Here is a 22,868-nt window from a genome sequence, read left to right as displayed (position 1 = left end):
CTGTTTGGGGGTGTTTTGCTTTTTTGCGGGTGGCTGCAGGGGTCTGGGGGCATAGCTCGGAAGGTCTAATATAAGAATCAAGTGTTTTGGACCAATCCATGGTGAATTTTTTTGGGTGTTTTTGCTCACTTGCCTGTCTTTGGGGTGCTGTTTGAGGGGCTTCCAGGTTTTTGTGGGTGGGTTTTGGGGTCTGGGAGCACTGCTGGCACAGTATAATGTTGATTGCATTTGTTTTTCAGGAAATCCATGGTGGAAAAGGGGAGTTAGGGCCTAGCTGCACAGCGCATTTGGACTGAATTCCAGGTAGTCCCGAAATTTGCTAAGTCTCACTTTTTGCGGTTTAGCTTTTTGCCTGTTTGGGGGTGTTAAACTTGTTTCCGCCTGGGTTGGCGGGTTTGGGTCATTGCTGTGAAGGTCTAATACCGGATAAAAGTGGTTTGGAGAAAATCGGAGGTGAAAAAGTTTTTAAGTTTTCGCTCACTTTCGTGTTTTTGGGGGCCTGCTTGGGGGGGTTCCTAGTGTTTGTGGGTGGGTTTTGGGGTCTTGGAGCAACGCTGGGTATGGATACTTTTGATTGCAAGAGGTTTGAAGAAAATTCATGGTGGCAAAGGGGAGTTAGTGCCTAGCTGCAGAGCGCTCACTAAGTGATCTGGGAAATATGTAGAAATATGTCAGTGCCCATTTTTCCATTTTTGCTTTTTGGCTGTTTGGGGGTGTTAAACTTGTTTTTGCCTGGGTTGACGGGTCAGGGGGCATTGATGTCAAGGTCTTATACCGGATAAAAGTGGTTTGGATAAAATAGGAGGTGGAAAAGTTTTTCCATTTTCAGGAATTTTGCTCACTTCAGCGTTTTCGGGGGGCTGTTTGGGGGGCTCCTGGGGTTTGTGGGTGGGTTTTGGGGTCTTGGAGCAACGCTGGGTATGGATACTTTTGATTGCAAGAGGTTTGAAGAAAATCCATGGCGGCAAAGGGGAGTTAGGGCCTAGCTGCAGAGCGCGCACGGAGTGATCTGGGAAATATGCAGAAATACGTCAGTGCCCATTTTTCCATTTTTGCTTTTTGGCTGTTTGGGGGTGTTAAACTTGTTTTCGCCTGGGTTGACGGGTCTGGTGGCATTGCTGTCAAGGTCTAATACCGGATAAAAGTAGTTTGGATAAAATCGGAGGTGAAAAGGTTTTTCCATTTTCGGGAATTTTGCTCACTTTAGCGTTTTCGGGGGGCTGTTTGGGGGGGTCCTGGTGTTTGTGGGTGCGTTTTGGGGTCTTGGAGCAACGCTGGGTATGGATACTTTTGATTGCAAGAGGTTTGAAGAAAATCCATGGTGGCAAAGGGGAGTTAGGGCCTAGCTGCAGAGCACGCACAGAGTGATTTTGGAACTAGGGCTAAATATTTCTAAGTGCCCATTTTTCCATTTTTGCTTTTTGGCTGTTTGGGGGGGTTAAACTTGTTTTCGTCTGGGTTGATGGGTCTGGGGGCATTGCTGTGAAGGTCAAATACCGGATAAAAGTGGTTTGGAGAAAATCGGAGGTGAAAAAGTTTTTGAATTTTTGCTCACTTGCCTGTATTTGGGGTGCTGTTTGGGAAGCTTCTAGGTTTTTGTGGGTGGGTTTTGGGGTCTGGGAGCACTGCTGGCACAGTCTAATGTTGATTGCATTTGTTTTTCAGGAAATCCATGGTGGAATAGGGGAGTTAGGGCTTAGCTGCATAGCGCATTTGGACTGAATTCCTGTAAGACCCGAAATTTGCTAAGTCTCACTTTTTGCGGTTTTGCTTTTTGGCTGTTTGGGGGGGTTAAACTTGTTTCCGCCTGGGTTGACGTGTCTGGGGGCATTGCTGTGAAGGTCTAATACTGGAAAAAAGTGGTTTAGAGAAAATCGGAGGTGAAAAAGTTTTTCCATTTTCAGGCATTTTGCTCACTTTAGCATTTTCGGGGGGCTGTTTGGGGGGGTTCCTGGTGTTTGTGGGTGGGTTTTGGGGTCTTGGACCAACGCTGGGTATGAATACTTTTGATTGCAAGAGGTTTGAAGAAAATCTATGGTGGCAAAGTGGAGTTAGGGCCTAGTAGAAGAAAGCCTTTGACTATTTTTTATTTGGGGGAGTTCCAGATTTTGGCAACTGGGTTCTGAGGTCTACTCTTTGAGTACTTGTCGAGAAATGTTTAATTTTGGTTGCAAGTGGTTTGAAGAAAATCCATGGTGGGAAAGGGGGGAATTTGGGCCTACTTTACTTTCAAAGTACGTTTTGGCACCATTTTCCACTAGGCCTCAGACAGGTAGCAGTGTTGCACGTTTTTTGTGGTCTGATTGGGGGTAATCTACATTTTAGCGTTGGTGTTTAAGGGTCTGGGAGCACTGCTGTTAAGGTCTAATTTTGTTTTAAAATCATAGTTTAGACTACACCTAGCTTGAGGGGAAAGATCCGCAAAATTTGCCCATACTTATTTATCCTGCAAAAGGAGACTCAGAGTACGCCCTTTCGAAACTATTGTACTGTTGATTCTGAAACTGAAAGTGTGACTTTTTGCAGTACACAGCATACGTACCTTATATTTTTTTCTCAGTGGTGTTTTAATATCACTTCCTGTTTTTGCATCAACATTTACAGGGCGGCTTTCAACCTGTGCAATGGAAAAAAGGATGAAGTCAGGCTTCACATTAGCGACACACAATTCAGCATCCGCCAGGCAGGCAGTGGACAGGGTGTCTTCTGGTCACCAACATTGATCGAAGGAGCGTCAGATGGAACGGAGGAGTACCGCAAATAAGAGGAATGGCTTGATGCATGCAACTTCCCAAATTCAACAGCACAATTACAACAACATGCAGTAACAATATCCATTCATTTCTACTTATATTTTAAGTAATGCTATTCCTGTGAACTTCTATGAGTGTGAATCTGCATTTCCTGTCTCTCGGCTTCTAAATTTGCTATGTTTTTGCTATGTTTAACAGTAATTTAATGTTCTAAGTCTTTATTCTCTCTGAGGGCAGAGAGGCAAGCGAAATTGCGTAATGACTGCCGCCCTGTACTCTCAACTTGTTTCTTCGTAGTTCAAATCCAAAAATTTGTTTCTCTTCATTTGTTGTTTGCCTGTCCATGCTGTGTTTTTTTTCCTCTCTACCAAACATTCCCAAAAAACCCCATTCCCATCCAATTTTCAAACCCTAACCCTCTTCCCCCGGGCTGTGTGGTATTTCCTTGTGGTGTGACTGACAACAACAATAAATTCCACACACTTGCTGGGGAGGATAAGGTCAAAGCAGCCAAAATCATTAGAATCAAAGTTCATGTGTGCCATTGTGGATTGATAAGAACATCCTCCTCCTACACGACGTGAACAATCAAATGCTTAATGCTTACGTTACATTGATGACGTGTCCTTTGCCTTAATTTCTTATAGCAGTCCAACTCCACGCAACTACTTCTTATATTTACATTAATTTAATACTGCTTAGGCTACAATTCAGGGCACTGTTCTCTACCATACTATCTAATGTACTGTTTCTAAGGCTACGCTCAGCCCACTCAATGTTTCATTTCCTTTTTTTTCATATGGTGATACTGCCAGTGTGTACCACTACTGCTACCAGCACAACAATGATATTGCATCTGTCGAGGATTCAAGTCAACAACCAACCTTATTCACCAACCGTGATTCACAAATCACAGGTAAGATAAGCATATTGGAGAGGTAGTAGAATAATGGGCTAGGACTAAGTTGGGAGGAGAGCAGAGACTGACAGTACTACTAGTAAAGTACAGTAGTAGGGCTACTGAATTGACTAACTCGGTTACTTGCATTTTGGTACATTTCAGGACAAGATGAAAAACCAAATGTCCAGTAACGACCGCCAACCCCCACACAAAATAATATGAGTGCGCATACTGTGTTTTGGTATGAAAAATCTAATTAGTAAGAAATATAAATTATGGATGTTGTTGTCACAAAAATAAAATAAATTACCCCAACTCACCCCTCCTCCCTTCCGTGTGATGGTTAATACCAAAGATGCGACACACCATAGGAGTATCCGTGTGCGCGGCAGGTTAAGCCGTACTGCTTTCCAGCGTCTCCGCATGTAAATGTGGAAGTTATTTACACGCGGAGACGCTGGAAAGCAGAGATGGCTGAGACGAATCAGCGAGAACCTCCACAGTAGCCGGGTCGGAATTAGAACCGGCTGAGAGCACATAGCCGTTGTGGCAATAGCTTTGGAACCGCTGCCCGCGGGAGCCCTGATGAAGTCATGGGCTACTAGCCCTTGCGAAACACGTGTTGTCTGGGCGTGGTGAATAAAATCTGAATTGAAGAAAAACTTCCATCAAGACTACTTCCACATTGTTTGTCTATTGCTTGTGTTGTTTGATTACCTACAGCATTTACTCTGTAAAAGGCGACGTGTGCACAGATACCTGTTGTAACAGTATAACATTTTGGCATGTATCTTTCTGCCGTCTTTGTAAGCCTGTGACTTTACTGGCAGTTTCAGGAATTCCACTAGCAGCACTATGGGTGAACTCACTACTACATACATAGTCAGAGAGTACTAAAAAAAGGCCTTTTTGACTTTTTTTCTCTTGTGTTGCAAAAGAAATTACTGGTACGTGAACGTGTGGTAGCCGCCATAATGGCAGCTCACTCAGCTTTCACTCAAGAAATACAGACACAGGCCATGATGATGCAGACTCGCAGTACTTGAAGCAGTACATGCAGGTGGGGATAGGAATGTCTTACTTTTCTATAGGGGTGGCACTGCTACTGGCCATACATCATCCACTCAGCGTCTGCTCTACTATCATACACCTCTGCTATCGATGAGGATAAAGGAGATAACATCCAGGCTTCCAAAGTACGTACATGATTCTTCTTAATGTCTTAAATGTACCGACATTTATTTTTGTCAACAACCAACTAACACCCGTTTTATTATATTTTGGAAACCGCCGTCTTCATATCTTGAATTGCATTCAACAAAACCATTCTTTAAAGTCATAAATATTAAGACTCGCTCGTCCTTCGTTTCACCCTTCTTTAACTTTTCGTTCTTCACATCCCTAAACTACATCTGATATGACTTGGCTTCACAATAAAAATTTGCCAGCTGAGTTGAAGTGAAATAGAGGGGGCAATCGGTTACCCGAGAAGTACCTCAGCTAATGCTAATGCTATTACAAGTCAAGGTTGACTGTCTTCTCTGTGATAGTAGCCCAAAAAGTAGTTCTAAATTAGTAACTGTTATTAACAGTACAGTTTACTTATACTAGTGTACTGTGTACTACTGTACAGTACATCATACACTCCTTTGCGAGCCTACTCAAAAACATTTCAATGAGTAAGGAGTATAATAACTTACCACCGTCCGCCGCCGCTGAGTCTTCCCCTTCAGCTCCTCCTGTTGGCGCCACCGCATCCAGAGTGGACCCCTCCGCACTGCTGGCCCCGGCACTGGTGGTCATCGGTGCCGCATCAGATATTGTGACGTCTAAAAAAAACATGTCATATTTTCAGATGCCATACACAACCCCCTATTTTATCTCGTAAAAGAAGAAAATGTTCCATAACACATTTTTTATTACTGGGATTGAAAAAAGTAACGGTTTTGGGGAGGAATTGTTAACCTTTTATATGCTTATTCCATTAAATGCTACACTTCTTCGTATGACAACTGATGAATGCTTGCTTAACGTGCACCATTTTTCTCATTACAGAAAGAAGATTCCATTGCCCTTCTGCCAGACCATTCACCAACTACTAGTAAGTCATCACCAGCAGTACTTTAAGTACTTTAAAGAAGGTGGGGGCTCCCGCACAGTTATTCAAATAATTTCATGTGTCTGTTAACTATTATTAAGTTTGAGTAATACTAATTTCATTCATGGGAATGTTGTTTAAACTTTACCGTCATCTTCATCCATCACCATTGCTCGCTTGGAATACTACGCTATTAAAAATAAAGAAATCATGTTTTCATTTCTTAATTGAAAATAAAACTTTAAACTAACAAACACTGTGTGGTTTTTGTTCACGAGTGAGTGAGCGGAAGGGTTTGAACAAATGCACTTGGCAGTCATGTTTCAGTGACTCAGATAGGCCAGGACTCGGTTGTAGTCTTCTTCTGTTCTTCGGGGTCGTAAAATCGTTGGTCAGACACACTAGATAGTCGGTCAGGGGATTGGGTGTTCAACTTCTGTTCGGACTGAGCTATGTCGAAAGTCGAACTGCACCTATCATCAACAATTTCCTATTTCTCTTGTCCATACTTCTTTGTGTGCAGAATAGTCCCTGAAACACTAGCGGTATGGGATGTGTTCCTCTCAAATCAAAAAGGCAACTGCTAGATTTAACTTGGTGTAAACAATGACATTTTGTTGTTGGAAATTGTCAAAGCACTTACATTAAGAAGACTTGAATAGTCAGCAAGGGCAACCCAGAGGACTGCACTCAGTGCCTAGAGCTATTGCTGGATCAGAGTTTTGTTCCACACCGTTTGCCGACTGGGCAAGCTTAGCTACCTACACAGACCAACTCATAATCGTAAATAGTAGTAGCACAGAGAGTGATGGTAGAGGCAGGATAAGAATGTAGAAAGTAGTCTACATTAGAAGAAGATCAAAGACTATTTTGTAAAACATAGAATTATTAGGAAACAGTTTGTAATGAATAGGAGCTGTAAAAGTTAGGAAAGTATAAGTATTAATATAACAATAGAACAACTTACTGGGGCCAGCAGAAGCGCCTGCAAGGGACTGATCCTGTCCACCTTCTTCCACCGGAGTCTCAGTCGCCGTCGCCGCCTTGCCACTGGGAGCTTCTGTTGAACATGAAATAAAGAAACACAACATGGATGATTGTTTTTTGGGAAAAATTTGATTTCTTTGAACACAATCTAAAATTATGTCGGGGAAACAAATTAACAACAATTGCATCTGATCTTGTCAACTAGGAGGATAGTAGTACAGTATTGCAGGATTCACAGACCGTCTATTAGGATAGTTATGTAATTCACTAACTACACCAAACAACAAAAAGGTTCTACTACGACTGCCATCACTCAGCAGCACGAGACGTCGCGTGACAGACACAGTCCGTCATCATGATTGCAGACCACTAACAAATGTCCTATAACAAGTAATAAATAATATACTCAATGTATCAATCCACCACTATCTCTTCAAAGTGGCAGCAGCAGGCAGGAGTACAAAGAAGGACTAGACTTGAGTGTACTGTCTCTACCATTACGCAGTAATGCTCTCAAATGAGTAAAAAGTTGCAAACAAGTAAGCATAGTAGCAACGCCAATAACCAGGCGAGCACCTGCAATGACAGAAGCTATTTAAAGATTAATTTACCTGCAATGTAATCGAATCAGCAGCATTCGTACTCTTCAGGAAAGAAATAGATTAGCAATATAACAGAGCAAAAGAAAAAAAAGTAATTATTAAATAGCTACTTACCAAGCCAGGGATCTCCAATCCTAGCAGGTCGAGCATATCATGCTCCCGGTCCAGCATGTCAGTCCACCGGCGTGTCGCTTGCTGGTAGGTGCGCCGGACCCCAGACTCCTTACACATGCGCCGGCACACCTTCTCCCACAGCTGGCAACGCTCCCGGAGGCCGTAACCGGAAGCAATCCGCCCACCTGCTGCCACGGTCTTAGGGAGGTGGACTTGCACAAACACCATCAAGGCGGCCACCTCCACCGCAGAGAAGATCTCCCTGGCCTGTACTAGCTCCCCCCTCAAACGCCCGCAAGGGAGCCGGGTACGGGGTGCTGGGCCCTTCCGCTTGCCCTTGTCGGCTCCTTTTGCCATGGTCCTGGCAACAAGAATAAGGAAAGAAGAATAGGTGTGAAAAAAGAGTAAGAGAGAGAGCGACATAAATAAAGTAGGTAATAAAGTAACAAAAAGTAAAAAAAAAAAAATATATAGATGTAGGAAATTATAGAGATAGATAATAAGCAAAAAAAGTTCAGAAAAACATAGGATTACAAAGATGTAAGGTGGATAGAAAGGTAGCATGCCCAAAAACCATAGCAATGAATGAAGAACAAGATGGCCGCGCCTACAGAGGACCGCGTGGGTACGTTTGCGCGATATATTGCCCGCGAGCACGCAAAAACACAGGCGAACTCGTAATAGCGTGCCGCAAACAACGCAAGATTGCCAATAGCGCCCGGAACCGGAAATACGCAATGCGCACAAGATGGCCGCGCCCATGTACGACCGCATGGGTAACTTTGCAGTCGGTGCGCTGCAAGCGGCTTGCGAAGACGCAAAAAACCCCGCAAACATGCAAAAAAAATCCGCAAATTTGCACGAATTCGCGGATTGCGAGTTCGATTTAGCACGAATTCGCACACCGCAAATTTCGCGAAATTGCAGAAAAAAACGAATTTTGAAAAAATGAAAGCACTTAGCAGGTGCAAAATTTCAAGCTAATTTGTAACCATTCCCTGTAGTGCTTCCTGAGGGGCCCCTCCAGAGTTCAGTTGCCTTCTTGTAACTATTCTCTGACCCTGTTCTGACCCTCAAAGCAGGGTCAGAGAATAGTTACAAGTATGGCACAATGCTCCTGTAAAAAAAATTAAACTGCAACAGGAAGCACTTACAGCTAAGGAAGCAGGTGCCAGACTTAAAGCTCAAATTTAGTGACACATTAACCAGCCCCAAATGAATTTATCTCAGCTGAGGCTAGGAAGGTGTGCTTTTCTTTCCCCCCTTAATCTACGGTGGTGAACAAGAGGGTGGTAGTGGTGAACCAGAGGGTGCTGTGATAAACCAGAGGGGGACAGTGATGATCCAGAGGGTGGCAGTGACAAACCAGAGGGTGGCAGTGATGAACCAGAGGGTGGCAGCGATGAACCCGAGGGTGGCAGTGGTGAACCAAAGGGTTATGAACCAGAGGATAGCAGTGATGAACCAGAGGGTGGCAGTGGTGAACCAGAGGGTGGCAGTGATCAACCAGAGGGTGGCAGTGGCAAACCAGAGGGTGGCAGTGATGAACCAGAGGGTGGCAGTGATGAACCAGAGGGTGGCACTGGTGAACTAGACAGTGGCAGTGATGATTCAGAGGGTGGCAGTGGCAAACCAGAGGGTGGCAGTGATGAACCAGAGGGTGGCACTGGTGAACCAGACGGTGGCAGAGATGACCCGGAGGGTGGCAGTGGCGAACCAGAGGGTGGCAGTGATGAACCAGAGGGTGGCAGGGATGAACCAGTGCATGGCAGTGATCAACCAGCGGGTGGCAGCCTTGAACCAGAGGGTGGCAGTGATCAACCAGAGGGTGGCAGTGATGAACCAGAGGGTGGCACTGGTGAACCAGATGGTGGCAGTGATGACCCAGAGGGTGGCAGTGGCAAACCAGAGGGTGGCAGTGATGGAACCAGAGGGTGGCAGTGATGAACCAGAGGGTGGCACTGGTGAACCAGACGGTGGCAGTGATGATCCAGTGGGTGGCAGTGGCAAACCAGAGGGTGGCAGTGATGAACCAGAGGGTGGCAGTGATAATCCAGAGGGTGGCACTGGTGAACCAGAGGGTGGCAGTGGTGAACCAGAGGGTGGCAGTAGTGAACCAGAGGGTGCTGTGATGAACCAGAGGGTGGTAGTGATGAACCAGAGGGTGATTAACCAGAGGATAGCAGTGATGAACCAGAGGGTGGCAGTCTTGAACCAGAGGGTGGCACTGATCAACCAGAGGGTGGCAGTGATGAACCAGAGGGTGGCACTGGTGAACCAGAGGGTGGCAGTGCGGAACCAGAGGGTGGCAGTGCGGAGCCAGAGGGTGACAGTGATGAACCAGAGGGTGGCAGTGATGAACCAGAGGATGGCAGTAATGAACAAGAGGATGGCAGTAATGAACCAGAGGAGAGCAGTGATGAACCAGAGGGTGACAGCCTTGAACCAGAGGTTGGCAGTGATGAACCAGAGGGTGGCAGTGATGAACCAGAGGGTGGCACTGGTGAACCAGAGGGTGGCAATGATGATCCAGAGGGAGGCAGTGGCAAACCAGAGGGTGGCAGTGATGAACCAGAGGGTGGCAGGGATTAACCAGAGGATGGCAGTGATCAACCAGAGGGAGGCAGCCTTGAACCAGAGGGTGGCAGTGATCAACCAAAGGGTGGCAGTGATGAACCAGAGGGTGGCACTGGTGAACCAGATGGTGGCAGTGATGATCCAGAGGGTGTCAGTGGCAAACCAGAGGGTGGCAGTGATGAACCAGAGGGTGGCAGTGATAATCCAGAGGGTGGCACTGGTGAACCAGAGGGTGGCTTTGCAGAACCAGAGGGTGGCAGTGATGAACCAGAGGGTGGCAGGGATGAATCAGAGGATGGCAGTGATCAACCAGAGGGTGGCAGCCTTGAATAAGAGGGTGGCAGTGATCACCCAGAGGGTGGCAGTGATGAACCAGAGGGTGGCACTGGTGAACCAGAGGGTGGCAGTGATGATCCAGAGGGTGGCAGTGGCAAACCAGAGGGTGGCAGTGATGAACCAGAGGGTGGCAGTGGCGAACCAGAGGGTGGCAGTAATAAACCAGAGGGTGGCAGTGATGAACCAGAGGGTGACAGTGGTGAACCACAAGGTGATGAACCAAAGGATAGCAGTGATGAACCAGAGGGTGGCAGTGGTGAACCAGAGGGTGGCAGTGATGATCCAGAGGGTGGCAGTGGCAAACCAGAGGGTGGCATTGGTAAACAAGAGGGTGGCAGTGATGAACTGGAGGGTGGCTGCGATAAACCACAGGGTCGCAAACAGGCTGGACACGTAGGAACAACATGGTCGCGACCGTTGCAACCACAAAAGTAATTTCGCGTTCCCAAACTTATAAAAAACCCTCGCGAACTGGCAAAAACAGCAAATTCGCAAATTCGCACAAATTCACGAATTTTGCGAATTGCATGTTCGCTTTCGCACGAATTTGCGGATCGCGAATTCACAAATTTCGCCCATACCTAATATTTACATAAATAACTAACAAAACCTCAACATAAAGGATATATGAATTTCTTCAGCTATTCACCAGCTCTAATAAGGGCTGTCAGCTCAATTACACAGACTAATAAGAGACTATTAATGCCCTTGCAAATTGATATGTAGCATGAGAACAACATAAACAATAATGGTGTTATCACCTGAGAATTTTAGAACAAAACTACCCACATATAGTTCCCCTTTAAAGGTCAAATAAGGGAACAGCAATCTAGACTACTCATCCTTTCATAATTTCATCAGACAGGATCGGCAGTAACATGGCGTATTTATTTATTTGTTTTATTATTTCTAACAATTTTAAAGCAGTATTACTGAATAGCCAATTAAACTTCCAATGGCCGTTCCTAGACAGCTTAGACAGGCTCAAGAGAGAGAGAGAAAAAGAGAGAAAGAGAGAAAGAGAGAGAGCACATAAATCAAGAAAAATGACAATGTGTTACTTAATTTTAATTACCCTTAATTTGCCCAGGAGCTAATCTCCCTAATCTCCTCCCTGGTTCAACAGTAGGTAACCTGAAACAGGTGACCTCCTGTCGACAATAATATTTACCTGCGCTAGCTAGAAAACATCAATAACCATCTACCAATTCCTTTAACAATTGTACTAGTGTAACACAAGGGCACAGAAATGCAAACTTTATTTCGTAGCCTTTTGATCTGGCCCTAGCACAACCATTTTAAGCAGTATTTCTGTATGTATGGCAGAGCTATTCTCTGCACATGGCCTACAGACACTGCTATCCCTTGTTAATGTTATTCAATAGGATAACCCCACCTTCATATCTCCTACACTTCTATTATTGTGCAAGAAAACAGTGATATCCTCATGTGCTCCTATATGCAATATTTCCTTTAGCTAATGTTACCTAAAACAGATCTGGGGTGTCCAATCTTGTTCCAGGAAGGCTTAATCAGGGCCATAAGTGTGTTGAAACAACCAAGTAAATTCTTCCATTTCTTAAATGTAGTTACAAGCTTTCATAGTGTAATCACATACTGTCACAGTGGCTCCCTGCGTGGACATTTTTACATTAAGTTGGCCAGCTCTAAATACAGAACTTGGCCTCTGACCCTTAAACCTGTTGTCCTCTGTCTGAGAAAGGCTATTCCATGCGGTCTTTTCAATTCAAAGTAACACTGGAGAATCACAGCTGAAAGGAAGTCTTGTTCCGTACCTGTGTGCTAAGAAGTTGAAAAGTAGGATCTAGCTTTTGCTGTTTTTGTGATTTTTTCATACTTATTTTTATTCGTGTGCAATGTGTGGTGTGCTTTCTAGCAGTTTAGAGGCCAGCTGCTTGTTCTGCATTTGCATGTGTGCATTGCTGAAGCCTGAGATCAGTTTGAAAACAGCCCTTGGGTGCCAGGACAGCTTTTAAAAAATAAATTGTGCCCAAACTCGACTTTGGTGGGGGGGGGGAGCATTTAAAAATGAATAACCTACAATGTTTTGGCATATTAGGGACCCGCAGGGTCTCCCCTAGATATCCCAGGGGATAGGGGGGGTCAGAAATGTATAAGGTACACCCTTATAAAATGTTTTATAGGCCTGGATAAAGTTAAATTTTACATTTCATTCCCCACATTGTGGTAAAGTGCTGCTCAAATTTAACTTTGATGCTAGGCGCTTATATATTTGTCACAGTAGGATTATTAGACATTATAAAGATCAAAAGAAAAAACGATTTTAGTGCAATTATTTTTTTAAAAAATTTCTCATGTCCCTTTTTTTCCACAATGATCACTAACTCTTTTGATGTTTCCACATATGAAAAGTAAGCCTCATTCCTTTCCTTTTGTCTTTAAATGCATGTTTTTATTACACTAAGCACCAAAGCTGTACTAAAACATAAACTAGTTTTTTGTATGGATTATTTGTTTCTGTTGTTTTATTGTAGCCCTGAAGAAGTCATTGGGTGAATATTTCCGTGACGAAACACGTGTCGGCTTTGCTCTTTTGGCTACATTCTGAACGACTCCAATGAATTTTGTATGAAGATCCACATTGTGATGGAAAATTCACGTTTGTAAAGAGAAAAGGAAAAGAAAATAAAGGAACTGATTCAACGTACTTATGATATGGAAAGAATGATTTGGTTTCCCTTTTCTCTTAAAGACTAATATTTGCTGTGTGGTGCTCGGGGACAATATATGTCTTCTTCCTGTATTCTTTGTGTTTTCACAGAGGAGTTATGGGGACGAAAGTGGCCGTCTTCCCATGTTCCCTAGAGCAATCGATTTTGAGAATTACTGTTAAAATTGGTGTTGCGCAAGGCTAACCCAGCCACGTCTTTTGCTCAATAAACTAGTTTGTGCCACTTTTTAAAGGGCAGTAATTATTTAACATCAGAACCACAGACGGGCTTATGTAAAAAGCAACAAGAAAGAAAGTCCCTACTATGAATCCATTCTCTTTTATCCAAAATAATGAAACTGTATTTTTATCTTTTCAAAATCAGCAGTCTTTTAACGGACGCCTTCATATCATGATGAACTAATTTTAAACCTAGTTCCCACAGAATGATTTGTAGCTTGTGGCCGGCATAGCCATGTGTTGTTTACTCAGCTGTTTACTCAGCTGTGCTTAACGACCAGCAGGACTCAACTTCCACGCCTTTTTCAGAAGAAAAACACTTTTCTGTATTGTGATGTCCTGAAAAAGTTTGCAAACTATTTCTAACCTCTGCTGTTCAGACAGCTTCCTTCGGTACAGACAGCTTTGAACAGCTGTTTAAAAGCGCTTTTATTAGCGCAGGGGAATGAGCACAGTGCAGTCTATTTAAAACACAGGCATTCCAAACCAGCACAAATCTATTGTCTTGTGATGTGAAAAAAGGCATGTTTATTTCAGCAGCAACCAATTTACTCAGATGATGTGAATGCCTTTTACTATTAATATCTAAGAATAATGCTGTAACCTTTTATTCCTAATTATGCAAAGCACACAAATTCGTTTTTAAAAATGTTCTTTCTATGAGGCCGATTTTTTCCTATTGACTGTTAATTCTAATCTTTCTTTACCATTGTGGCAATATTTACACATCTATACTTTGTTACTGTTTCACTTTCAATGGTATTGTGCAGCTATTTAGCATATGTTACATAATTAATTCCTTGAAAAAATGCAGTTCTTTCAATGACATTTGCATAACAGAATGACGACAACAAAGCAAAATGAGCTCATTCCAGACATTTTCAAGAAGGGGGCCATACACTCAGAACACATAACACTGCTTGTTTAAGGCAAGCCATTCTAACACAAAAAACATAGTCACTACTTACTGAAACAAGTACTTTCAAGCATCACCACCGGTGTCAGTCCACAACCACATAGACACTCAAAAGAAAACAATGAATCCACAAATCAAGACTTAGGACGAAGCAAGAGACAGCCAACAGACTATACTCACACCAAACCATTTGTAAACACCAATTGTAAGTCATATTTACAAAAAAGAGCTCTTAAAGGTAGTCCAAAGACTGCACCAAAACAGCCTGAAAGACTCTTCTATGATCAAGAATCCAAAATACACCAAATTATCAGTTTGGCTAGCAGAACACTTAAAAGCACCACCTATGAATTTTACTAAGTGCGCAGATCAGGATCCTTTTTATGTATATATATTTGTTCCATGGTGTGATAGTCATCAAGGAAGAAATTCAATTTTTAATATACCTAAACCTATTTAGGTATCCCCTCTAGTGGAATCAGCTGAGTACTTTCTAAATCAATATTGGTACCTCCAAGAGAGCAACACTTTCTATGAAGTGTGCTAGGAGCAAGCATGCCAAACACATTGTAGCATATATAATATTATAACTAAATGGTACTTAAATATTGTACTGTTCAAGAAATCAAATATTTGAGAAAAATCTCCTCATTACCTGCCTTCATTTGCTGCAGCAAATAAACAAACTATAATCTTGGCCAAGTGATTCCAAAACAAAAGTGCTGCCACAGCAACCTTACCAAACCAAAGTCTCCAGCTTCCAACTGCCAAGTTCTGGGTAACCTAACGGTCGTTTTGAAATACTCACGCCAAAGAAGATCTCAGTCGGGACCGGCCATCGCCTAGAGGTCAGATCAGGAAAACCGGAGAACAAATCGGTCTACAAAGTGTCTCCTCATGCAGAGGGTACCTTCCTCAGTGAATTCCTGCCTTCCGTCACGACCACACTCTTGGATGGCCGGGTCGCCGATGAGGTCCACGTTTGGGTGCCAATTTGTGGAATAAAAAGCCTTTTTAGGGGTTCACTGATGCACCTGGTCCTTAAACCAACAAAGAAGGGATTGGCACAAAAGCTGTAATATCAAAAGAATGCATTTATTAACCTCACATGAGGGAGACTGCAGCAATACGGTACATTCAGACCACTGTAGGAGGCAGTCCAAAGAGTACAGAAACCCTGGGTCTTTTATGTCCAGTTTATTGCTGAGTTAGCATGAAGACTCAAAAAGAGGCAGTACAAGGGTGCACACAAATAGCTATTTCACATATAAGGACTAACAGAAAATACTTAGTCAACAAAGTAGGAGGACTAACAGAGTTGCTGACATCAGTTAAAATAGCCTGACCGTTATTCTAAGAGCAGGTGCATTCTATCAGCTAGGCCTTTCTGAGCATGTGCAGTGCTCTGGCTCAGTACTGAAGGAGTTAACTGTAACTGATGACTTAAGCAGAATACAAGGGCAGGCAATAGTGAAAAGGGAGAAGCACATGGTGAGCACATGGCTAACTAAAATGGCCGCCAAAAACAAAATGGCTTCAGCTGGTGCTAACAGCCATTGGGGCTAGTTTCCACAAAGTGTTTGGCCAGGTGGTAGTTTGCAGACTCTTCTTCTGGAGGCCAGGGCACTACAGGAAGTGCACTTGGTGATGAGCTCCTTTGTTTGGTTTGGGGCGATTGTGGGAGTGAGGGAGATCTTTCTTTGGGGTTTATGTAGTCCTTTCTCCTGAGCCTGTTGGAGATCTTCAATGACTTCCTCGCAGTGCCCCAATGACATTACTGTACTGAGTGGCTTGGTAGCTGATTTTTTTTTCCCAATCCAGCTGGAAGTTTACCTTCAAGGTTCACTGTCAATTTGATTCTATGTAGGATCTTATGACGCTCTTCCCCAGATAGGTCCCTTATCGATGATAGTGAGTGTGAGTCCTGGGAAGCTAGCTTCAAATTAGCACACAAGGGCCTGGGGTCACTTTCATCAGTATCGTCGACTTCAAAATCTTGAAGTTTGGATGCCAACACTTCCCTGGCAAAGATGTAATGAATGGTAGATATATTCCTGAAGGTAGGGTTGGTGTGGCAGCAAGAATAGCTGCCTCCTTTTAGGGTTTGAGCTGAGAATATTTTATGATTGTGAAGATGAACATGTAAGGGTGCAGCATCGGCTGTCAAGCTGACTGAGTTATAGGGCTTGCCCAAGGCCCTGATGTTGAAGTCGCCAGCTATGATTGCCTGATGGGAGATTTCATTGTTCAGCAGATCATTGATTGTGTGTATGAGAAAGTCCAATGGTACCAGTTGATCAGCAACAGTCAAAGGGATTGGGAGATGAACTTTAGGCCTTGAAAGATGTGCTAGTTAGTAGATATTTCAGTGGCCTCCATTTTTCCGGCATGCTTGATAAAAATGGAAAGTCCGCCAGATGGGCAGCCAAGTATGTGGTATTTTGTGGCAGCTACATGGAATTTTTTATACCCTGCAAGTGGTGTAGATGTAATGGCCCATGTCTGTAAGAAAGACACTGAGGCCATATTATGCCTTTCCTTCTCTGCATCATGGAGAAGTAGAGACACCTGCTCAACAGTGAAAATGTGAGTTTAATCACACACACAAGATATGCAATTATTTGGGCATGTAAACTTGGTTAAAACTTCATGCCTTGCCATTCAGAGGGTGCTTGTACAGTACTTAGGCCACCTCAAGGCTGCCTAATAGTGCTAAGAGAGAAATGAAATAGAAAGAAGGAAAAAGAATAAAGCACAGGTGTGAGCAGAAAAGGAGGAAGAGGGGAAATGAATATATTTATAGCATGTTGATTTTTTGTATAACACTGATGCTACATCCTAGTGCTGCTTCAAAAATGCTGCCAACATAGAAATTGGAAGTGAGTAAATAAAAGGTAGATAGTGTATATGATTCAAAATTCAAGCAGCAGGAGACAACAGAAATAGGAATAAAAGGACCAGGAGAGAGTGAAGTAGGAGAGAGAGAAAAGGGGCACATCATAAGGGAGAGGATGCCCTGGTTATCCATCAGTAATCTTCAGTTACCTCAGCCCATACTGTCCTCATCTCAGTTATTCTAGAGTGAGGTGACATCATCTCACTTTGTAATGACTGGGACAAGGACAAGATATGTAGGTGTAATGCACTGGTTACTTACCGTTAATCTATATTACCCTTAGTTCAGCTCGTCCCCGTTACGGTCATTACAGAGTGAGGTGATGTCACCTCACTCTGTAATGACTGGGATGAGGGCACGGGACGTAGGGCCAATAGAAGGATTTAAATAGTTTTGGATGAATTATTACACTAAACCTTCCCTCTCTACTATTCTGCTTCCCTTGTAGCACTTTAAAGCGGCACTATGGCGGCATATTGCTATACAAGCAACCAACATGCCAGAACGTTTCCCATTTCCCTATAACCCCATCCTCACTTCCCTATTCACTTACAAAACTTTCAGAAGCATAAGGCTGATGAATGAGCAGCCAACACACATCAGGGCTCCTTTTCCCCTCTTTGGTTCTTCTGTCTTTCTTTCTCCTTTACCAATGTCTGCTTTCTTAGACTGCTTCCAAAAAGAACAGATGATAGACGGAATGCTGAATTAATCAAACATTCACCCCTAGTCACAGATCTGGGTTAAATCCCTTGTTTGTTTGCACGCCACGCCATTCCAGTTTAGACCCAGCCATATGCAAATCAGTGCAGCCCGAACTGCCAGGAATTCCCTTCCCACTCAGCGATCCGACCATCATCTCCTTGTGTTTGCTTTGTTCTCTTTAAGTGGGCAGGGTATGCCCAGATGTGGGTCTCTTGCTCACTTTGCTACTGGATTCAAGCTAGCCTAGCTTATGAGGGGTGTTACCCGAAACCGGTCCCAGGATGCTTGTTTTCGGCCCAGGGAAGACCTGGCTAGGCAGCTCAGGCTGGACTGTTCCCATGAACAACAGGGTCAAGACTGATTTGCATATGGCTGGGTCTGAACTGGGTGGTAAAGTAAGCTAAAGAACGATGATGGATTCAACCCAGATCTGTAATTGGGGGTGAGTGTCTGAAAAGTTTCAGCGCTCCATCCAGCAAATCCTTAAGTTTGCTTTAGAGTGCGTTCAAACAACCAATCAGGATACAACTACAGCCATGCAAAGCCCTCCCTCTTTGTAATCTCCATTTTCTGAGACACATTTTTAGGTTGAGCCTAGGCAGCGCATGCGCTGTTTTCGAGACATGCTGCATCTTGTCTGCGGGCTTGAGCATGCCCATAATTTTTTGTTGGTTCTTTAGTGTTCATGTCACTAATCAGTGGCTTTCATAGGTTTTATATGTCCCGCCTTGTGGTGTTTTGTTTATTCCCATGGCTAGTGGCCCTATTATAAGAAGTCATTCTGTTAAAAAAAAAGTGTCAATCACGGCACATAATTTTATCAGTTGACGGCATGAAAAGGCTCTCCCTTTCGTGCAGCTGCTCTCCCTGCTTTTCGATTTGGAGCGTGATTGAAAACAGGTCTGTAAATCTGGCACTTTTCTTCAGCACAGTGGGCGCTTTCATGCTTTTATTTTATAATTACAGGGCTCAACAGCTGGCCATCAACACTGTAAAAGATCCCGCTATGTAAAGCAATTAGGTGCCTTGATGACACTGCGCGGCGAGTGTGTGTCTTCTTTCAGGCTGAGGTTCCTGGAGGTAAAAGATTAACACAAAGACTTCCTTCAAGCTGTTGGCTACACTGCATTATTGGGTTTTAAATGCCATCCGTTTGATAGTGAGTTGTGATTTTTATTCTCACAGGCTCATACAGAGGAGGGTGCTTTGAATAATTAGCCCTGACTCTTTTTGGGTATAGGTTGAAGAGAGCAGGGGGTGTGGGTGTTAATAGTACGTGAACTATGTGCTGAGTTGAAGCGTTCGGACTAAGTCTGTTTGGTCTAAAGCTCAGATCTGATACACAATAGACTCCCAAACAAACTTTTTATTGCAGTTACTGAAAGCCAATCCAACCAGCAGCAAGCAGTTGCTACAGCAGTTAAAAGCTTTTTAAAGGCCATGCATGTGCTGGGGAGGAAGGGAACGATCCTCTTCATGGGGGTTAAGTAAACAGCTACATTGTGATGCTTAATCACTTGTTTACCGGATGATGAGCATGCTTCCGATCTTTAAAAAAAAACAGAACTTTAGCAATCAGCATTTTAGCCTAACTGGCAGGAAAAAACAAACATCTGCAGCCGGTAGATACAGCGTAAGGCCTATTACCTTCTCGTTAGTCTTCCTCGCCACATGACTTACATAGTGAGCTTCAGCTCCACACCAGAACCCTCCAAAGCAAAAAGTTAGCCTCCCATGCCTCCCATCCCTTCCCAAGATGGCCGACCCATTACCACCTGACCTCTATAAGAGGCGGGCCGGCCCAACCCATCAGCCTGTTTTTTTAGTTCTGCGCTTCAGATTCTCCAGAGCGTTCAGGTAAGTGGTGCCTGCTGTAGCAGGTACTTGGGTCCTTGGTTGGTGATCCTGCTCTAGCGGGCTCTGGGCTCTTGGACCCCTCCACCCTTCCCCCGGGTTCTTGTGGGGACCGGGTAGGCTCTGCCCTAGAGTGCCAAGGTTTTGCAGGGGGGAGGGCTGGGGTGATCTGGGACTCTGCTTTGTGGCCCCTTCTGTCCTCCGGGCTGTGTAGGCGTTATGGCGTTTGCTCTTTTGGCCTGGGATTTCATTTTTCCCTTGTTTCCCGCTCCCGGTCTCGGACTGGGTGGACGGGGCGTGGTGGCTTCGGCTGTCCCAACCCGCCCCCTATTGCTGACTTGTGCGGCCGCGGAGCGTTGCCAGTTGCTGGGCCTTATTTTGGGTTTCCCTCTCCTGCTGTCTGCTTGGGGGGTCCCCGTGGGCCGTTCTTTGGTTCACGCCCGCGGGCCCCGTGGGGTCTTTTGCGTTTCCCTCGGGTCCCGCGCAGTGTGGTGCACATGGGGCTGGCTCACGGCGCGGGTTGAGGCTGGGCTCCGCTTCCGTTTTTGTGGCGGAGCGTGCTATTCGGCGCTGCTGGGCTTACCGGCTTGTCGTCCGGGGCTGGTGCAGTCCCCGGCGCAGGCTTGTTCTTTCCACTCCTGGGGGGGCTTCGTGTCTTTCCCGGCTCCGATTGTGGGCGGCTGCATTGGCCTCTATCGGCCCCGTGTTGTGGTTGGGGGTGTCTTGCGTACGCGCATGTGCTCCTCCTTGCTCTCCCACTGCGGTCCAGTCTCCCTGGCTTGCAGTTGTTGCTGGCTGTGGACGGGTGCTGTTGTGTGCTCTGGGGGCGACTCTTCTCCTTTTCCTGGCATTGTATCCGGGTGTTTGTAGGTGGGTGCGCATTCATGGGCGTTTTTTTTCCTCAGTCTATGTTGTGCTTTGCTTATTCCTACTGTTGCTCGGAGTTTGGACTAGTCAGGGGAGCTTTGCCTTGCTTGCCTGCCCCCTTTGTCATTTGTCTGACGTTATTCCCGGCACTGGTGCTGTGGACGTCTGTCTCCCTCTCGCTCCTGCGGTCCAGAGGGGTGCTGCGTGTTCTGTGTGACTTCTATGTTTTAGGGGGGCGTATATTGCCGTCTTCGGTCTGTGGCATGGTGTTCTTATGTCGGCATGCTGGTCTGGCCGTTGCAGGGTTGCTTTTTATTCTGGTTTGTTGTTGTTGCCTTTCGGTCCTTGGGCTCCTGGACTCAGTGCAGGCGCTGGGTCTGCGTGCACGCCCCCACAGTTTGCCTACCCAGTGTTGCGGGTTGTCTCAGTGGGGTCTGTTTTTTGGTTTCCCTTGGGGCTGTCTCTTGTTGCTAGCCCCTCTTCTGCGGGTGTTTGTTCGCTCTTCTTTTTCTGCCTGCGAGGGCTCCTTTGGGGGGGTGCTTCTCGCATGCTGTTGGGGCTGTCTGCTGGTGGCTCAGTGGTCTACTGCTTCCTCTGTAGGGGCCTGTATTCGGCCTCGTGGTCACAGGCTCTGCTCCTGGCGGGTTCTCTCTGCCTTTCTTCCTTCTGAGGTCGATATTGTGTGTACCTTTGGATTTGGTTGCACTGTTCGTCTGTTTTTCTGCTCTTTTCTGATGCACTGGCCTGGGTTCGGGTCCCGCTTGTGCTGTGTCCATGTCCCCTGGCGTTTGATTTTCGGACGGTGTTTTTCACCTGCTCCTTTGCCAGGCTCCCCTTGCGTCCTCTTCCTCGTGTGTGGTTCGCATACTCGGCGGGTGCTCTTGGGGCGTGTTCACTTTGGCTGCCTCCTGGGGGCTCAGGGGTTGCCGGTTTGCCAGTGGTTGACACGCATATTCGTTGTGTGTTCCGTGTTTCCTCAGTGCTCGCTTCAGCGGCACATTTTCCTGGTATTGGTTTTATACTGTGAGGATTAGCATGGTCCCGGCGCTGGGATGACACGCAATTTCATGTGGCGTTCCATGTTTAGCGTCTCCCATTGGGTTGCTCTCTCTGCCTTTTCGCAGGGTTCCTTGGTTTGGCTTGGGTCCGTGGTGCTTTGGCTCGTTGGTATGTCTTGTGCCTTGAGTGGTACCCGCCATTCTCAGGCCGGGGTTCGGTCCCTACCATTGTTATAAGTGTGTCCTTGTGTGGTGCATTTATGGATTGCTTGTTGTTCGGCGCCTGTGGCGTTGGGTTGTGGGGCCTCTGCTTCGTGCTTTGCTGTGTTGCCTTCCGGGCTTTGGGCCTGTGGTCCTTTTGTCCTTTGGACTCCTGTCCCCGCTGTTTTTGTGTGGGGTCGGTCCCGGTTGGTTCCTTGTTGTCCGTACTCCGGGGTTTTCCGGGGTCTGTGGGCTACGGCTTGTCTGTTATGGGCTTCCTGCTGTTGGGGTCTGTCCGTCCGTCTCTGGGCTGCGTCAGTGTTTTCTGGCTGACTGTTTCTGCTCCTGGAGGGCTCTCCTTTTCTTGTCGGGGTCCGCAGCTTTGCCACTCCCCCCTGTCTCGGCGGGCAGCTCTTGCCCTTTTTTCCTGTCTGCTTCCTGCTGACTCCGTGCTTCTCCTTGCCCCCTGGGGGTCGGGTCTTTGTTGCGATCCTTCTCTTCCGGGCTTTCGGTGCCCTTGGGGCTTTGGCCCTTTGGTCGCTCTGCTTCCTTTGAGTGGTGCCTGCCTGGTCGGTCTGGGGTTTTGACGCCTGTCTCTTTGTTGCGGGTCGCTTTGGCGGTTTCGCTGTTGCTTTCTCTCCGGGTCCTGTTCGTAGGTTTTCCGGTTGGGGTTGTCTGCCTTGGTGGGGCCTGCCTCTGGTCGTGGTTTGGGTCTTGTGGGCTGGCGGTTGTTTTCTCGCCCCTGTCTGTCCTTTGCGGATCCTCCCCTTCCTGTTGGTCTCGGTGCCTATGGCCTTTTCCTTGGTTCTTTTTCCCCTATCTGTTCCCGCTCTGTCTCCTGGGAGAGCTGGGTTCCTCCTGCCCGTGTGTTGGTGGTACCTTCCTCTGGCCGTGCTTGGGTTCTCGGTCTGTGCTGGGTCGGTGGGTTTCCCAGTGGTCGTTTTTCCCGTCTGGCTTCTATTTTGCCATTCCTTGGCTTCTCAGGGGTTTTTCTCCCCTGCCTTGCTGGGGCTTGTTGGTCCCTGTGGTGAGTTTGTCCCCTGCCTCAGGGTGTGTGCGGGGTTCGCCCCTTTTTGCCTTTGGCGCTTTGGTACTGTCCTTGCCTGGGTCATTTTTGGCTGCGGCCTTTCT

General features: G+C 45.8%; 1 non-coding gene across 1 annotated transcript; it reads left to right on the top strand.

Moving 5' to 3' along the window:
- The first annotated feature begins 21,517 nt into the window (after window positions 1–21,517).
- On the top strand, window positions 21,518–21,625 carry LOC147708555 (U6 spliceosomal RNA). The gene has a single exon (XR_015296937.1). It is a non-coding gene; the product is annotated as a U6 spliceosomal RNA (small nuclear RNA).
- The last annotated feature ends 1,243 nt before the right edge of the window (window positions 21,626–22,868 follow it).

The sequence above is a fragment of the Lissotriton vulgaris genome, chromosome 6, assembly GCF_964263255.1.
Source record: "Lissotriton vulgaris chromosome 6, aLisVul1.2, whole genome shotgun sequence".
Taxonomy (NCBI): Eukaryota; Metazoa; Chordata; class Amphibia; order Caudata; family Salamandridae; genus Lissotriton; species Lissotriton vulgaris.
Note: the sequence above shows the minus strand (reverse complement) of the source record. Positions and strands in the feature narration are given on the sequence as shown.